Raw genomic sequence first — 4,801 nt, forward strand, 5'->3', positions numbered from 1 at the left:
TGGGAAATAATGAATCATAAAAGCCTGCAGAAGACGGCTTTTGCTAACCTAAATCTCAGCTGTAATTTCATTGTTCTGTGCCTAAGATGCTGTTTGCCCTTTTCAAACAGCAGCAGTTGAACATAATTATGCTGCTACAAACCTGGGCTGCAAAAAGAAAGCCTTCCTAATAGAAGCAAGTTTTTATTAACTCTTGAAATCCTGAGCTTGGGGCAACTGCAAGCTGAGTGCTGCCAGTCAGGTTTTAGGGTTCATTAAAGCACACATACACATATATCTTGATTTCCAGTGCGCAGCCCCACAAATTAAATTGATGACTCTCACATCGGGCCAAAAATGCAACAGGAGAAGGCTGTGAAAAATTGGGAAATCATCTTGACATCAGGAAGTCCAACACTTGTCTGCTCTAACATCTGTAAGTGCCAAAGCCATACAGCCTAGTAAGAGGGGTATTTTTTTAAGGTAAGTCTATTTTACTTTTTGTTGCCAGATATAAAAATTGTGGTTAGTGCCTGGAGTAAAGGGCCCTCTAAACTTTATAGTGTTTATCCTCCATTTATAAATCCATAATGATCTACTTAATGATATCATAAGGTTAAAAGTTAAACAGTGTTGTATTTTCTTTGCTTTTTCCTCCTCTGCCTTTTAGGAAGTAACCTGCCTGTCTCCGAGAGAGGATCGGTCGGGGTTGTTTTCTGAAGAAGCCTATAGGTAAAGAGGCATCCATACATTCACACAGAAGGATTCATAAAGGCAGGGACAAGAAGATAAAGGTATTATTTTGACATGATAAGCCCTGCTTGGAAAATGTTTTCAACTCATCCGAAGTAAGCCTCCTTCTTTCACCCTCCTACTCCACCCCCCAACCCCAAAATACGGGGCTAATTTAAAACATTGTCTAGATATGCTACTTACACATATTGAAAACATATTTTAGTGACTGCGTTTGTTTTGGCAATATATGAACCAAAAAACCCCAATTAAATTAAAAAGAGCGACTTTTAAAAGTTAGAGATTGCCTTTTAAAAGCTTATTAAAATCAGCATGTTAGATGTCTGTCTTTGAATTAGCTCCGAGGCTTGATTGCTTTCATTAAAGCTGCCTGTTTGGGTGCTGCTCGCTGAATGTTCAAGTCTGGATTTTCCCCCCCTTCTCCCCCCCGCCCTGAGCAGCTTCTTACTACTTGTCAAGTTGGATTTTCCCTCCAAATTTGAAAGCAAAACTCTGATTTGGTTTGGGGTGTTTTTTTGGAGGGAGGGGGGAGAAGCAACAGCCACCCCCACCCCTCCTTTCTCCTTGCAAAACATCACGACCAAAAACGCCAGCAACCTGAGCCAGAGAGAGACCAACAGGTAAAAATATATTTAAAATATATATATTAAAAAGTACCTTAAAAAAGCACCCCTAAAATATCCACTCTGACTAAACCGACCCTCCCCCAAAAAACCACCCCAAGCCACCAAAAAACCCCAAGCCATCACATTGCTCATAGCCCATGAATGCCTTAAAAACAAATGTTTAAACAGGTTTTCTTTTTTTTTTTGAAGCGGCAGAAAACCTCTGCATGCTCCAATGGGTTACAATAACAATGCTCTATTGCAATGTAAAACAAGCTGGAGGAGAAAAAGGTGCTTTTTGTTACCATTTTATCAAAGCTGTTCATCTTCTAGCTGCAGGCAGCATTTTGCTGGAATTGCAGATATTTCTCTGTCCGGGCTCCTTTGTTTGTGCATCTCATTTGCATATATTTATCTCCAGCTGAGGGTGCTTTCAGCTCATTAAGGCCTCCCCTCGCATTATTTCATAAGCCAGCTGCTAGGAGGGATTTCACCTGTGGTGACTGAGAAAAGAGGGGTGAAAAAACCAAATTCTTCATTAAAAAAAAAAAAAGAAAACAAAAAAACCAACAACCAAGGAAATCTTCTGACTCTCTTCCCCTATAAATGGGCACCATTTGTGTTAAACAGCCTCTTGTCATGATAGATGCCTCCTGGGGTCAGGGGGGAAAGTTGATTTGAAGGTCAGCAGTAAAACAACAGACAAACCAGACGCCAAACTGGTTCCTTAGCTGTCGGTGGGAGCAGTGGTACAACCAGGTCTTGAACCTTTTTCAACCTCTAATAAAACAGGGGAAGAATCTGAAGTGGAGCAGCCAGGCCCCAGAGGAAAAAAAAAAACACAACCCCACAAATAATATCAATATCGAGCAGCAATGGGAAACAACGGAGGAGCTCTCAGCATTACGGGCATGCTGCTATTGTTTCAAGAGCTGGGGAATTAATTCCACTTATTTATTTAAGGCGTGTCAACTCGCTGCCTAAACCTGTTTCGGTGTCAAGATGAATAAAACTTTTATGGCTCATAAAATAGAGCCATTCATCTCCATGGTCTTTGTGGTGCCTGTGTTGTTGGGCTTTTTTTTCCCCCTCTCCTCCTGGCAGACTGAGCTGGGCCGAAATGTCTGCGTCCCATCGCCACCAGCTCGCTCACAGGAGCAAAGAAAATTTGGACAGGGCATCTCAAGCTAAACTTCTGAGTTTGATTAGAAATTGCAAATGTTAATTCATCATAATCATGTACAAAACCCCCCACCTCCTCTTTTTCCCCAGCCTAAAACCTACAATGAATTTACATCATCTATATGGAGCTTTGGACCAACAGGTAATAAAATACAATAAAGCTTGCTTTTTATCAGGACACACACACAAAAAAAATCCCATTAATTATAGTTCATGACTACTCTAAACCAAATGTTCAAATAGTAGTTGGAAATGATGCATAAAATCTCAGCATGTTCTGATAGGTTATAGAGTCAGTGGTTTATTGCAATGTAAAACAAGCCACAGGAAGAGAGGGTGGTTTTGTTTACCATTTTCATCAAAGCTGTTCATCATGTTGATATACTTATACTATATTGTGACCCCAACATACGTTGCATTTCATATATTTATTTTCCAGGTTGTTGCTACTTTTGCTGCCTTTGCCGTGGAGAACTCGAGTAATTCTCAGGTCCCTTTGAAATGTTTTCTCATCTGCACTGAATTTTGCAGGCAAACCAACTGGTAGACATGGACCTAAGAAATATTTATTATCATTGAGTAAGGTTTTCTTTTGACTTAATCTGAGGCAATTAGTACCTGAATAAACACAGACTAAGTAATCTACCTCCTCAAAAGGTAATTAGACTTGAAAAGCACTGTTTGGCTCTACCCAAGGAAAGCACAGCTTGATTAAAATGCTTTGGAGATTCGCTTTCATTTCTATTCCCTTTTGCCCTGGAAAACATTTCATAAAATTCCTATGACTTTTACTTTCTCCCCATGCCAAACCTGAGGCCGCTGTTGGTTGTTGCTGCCCTCTTCCCCCACCTTCCCTAAATCTTTAACCCTGCTTCTCATTTTTCTTTTCCTCTAATCTAATCACTAATTCCTTGGCTTGGCCAAATAGTTTAAAATGTTAAGTGCTGCTCACAATTCCTGCTGCCTCCCCCTCATATCTGTCTCTGTTTATGGAACAGGCCCTGGTTTCCTCCTGCTCTTGTTCAGCTGTAGGTCTTGCAGGTCAGGAGACTGTAAATACACACAGTGCTGCCTCAACCCATAAATCTGAGCAAAGGGCAGCCCTATATATTCAGATAAGGGATGCAAGAGGAAAGGGAGAAAAAGAAAAAGAAAATTAAAAGAAGAGAACTAGCAGACTCTGTGGTGAAGGAGATACTTTGCTAGATCGCAAACGCAAGATGCATACCCTACTACCTGGCAGGGTGTTCCACCCAGAGATGAATCTGAAGTGTTCACCCTTCTTCCCACTCCTCCTTTTTTATATATATATATAAATCATTACAAAATGCATTTTATTACCTTTGGGGCAAAGAAATTAAAAAAGAGATTTCAATGGCTTTCGTTCCTCCAGACCTTTGTTGGTCTATTTTCTCCCTCCCCCCCACGATTTTATTTCCTGCACCTCTGAAACTTTCAAGGGAACAGTCCCCCTATTATTGCTTCTCGGTTCCAAGGTCTTAGAATAAATAACATTGTTATTACTCACTTCACCAATTTCCAAGAAGAAATATGGCTGCAGCAAACGCGAGCAGCACTAATATTTGCAAAGTGATAAATGGATTGTTACATACCTTCCCGTCTGTGTGGCCTCCAGCCATCCTCCGGCCGGCTACATCCCTCCTCAGGGTGGGAGGGAGGCTGCCTTTGAACTTAGCGGGGTCCAGACACTCAGTGTCTTGCACCAGAGCCTGCCCCAGCCCCCTCCTCTCTAAGGGAGAGATAATTTTGAGCAGACCATGCCAGAGATGGTACCGGGACTGGGGGAGAACAAGACCCACATATTAGGACCAAGCAGCCAAGTGAAGATGCTTTTGGCAAACTGATTTGGTGGGGTTTGTTGTTGTTGGATGCTGCAGAGAGAGGGGTGAAGGGTGTGAGCCATCCCCATGGCACAACAACTGCCATGCTGCCCTTCCCAGCTCCAGCAGTGCTGGTACAGCTGCTCTGATGCAGAGCACCATGTCACTGGTGTCACAAGAGCCACTTGTCCTTCTCTGGCTGCCAGCGAGGTGAAAGCTGGACAGAAAAAGGCTTGGAAAGGAGAAAAATTGTTTTTCGTATTCCCCCCACTCTGCCCCCAAAATGTCCCCAGTGCATGAATGGGAACTGCAGTGGAAACCTGAGGTACCAGGGATACAGAAGCCCAGTAAGGTGAAAACTGGAAAGATGTATGCCCAAACACCACCTTTCTCACTGTGCATTAAATTTCAGTAATTCACATGAAATTATCAGCAAACTTT

At 42.2% G+C, this 4,801-nt stretch overlaps 1 long non-coding RNA gene across 2 annotated transcripts; it reads left to right on the plus strand.

Annotated features, from left to right (window-relative positions):
- Positions 1-286: 286 nt before the first annotated feature.
- Positions 287-4,534, plus strand: LOC139685350 (uncharacterized). Of its 2 annotated transcripts, XR_011700097.1 has the most exons (4): positions 287-462; positions 650-827; positions 2,610-2,661; positions 2,959-4,534. It is a non-coding gene; the product is annotated as an uncharacterized lncRNA (long non-coding RNA). The 2 variants fall into 2 exon arrangements; XR_011700096.1 differs by having other exon boundaries at positions 650-2,661.
- Positions 4,535-4,801: the final 267 nt, after the last annotated feature.

This window comes from Pithys albifrons, chromosome 2, assembly GCF_047495875.1.
Source record: "Pithys albifrons albifrons isolate INPA30051 chromosome 2, PitAlb_v1, whole genome shotgun sequence".
NCBI classification, from domain to species: Eukaryota; Metazoa; Chordata; class Aves; order Passeriformes; family Thamnophilidae; genus Pithys; species Pithys albifrons.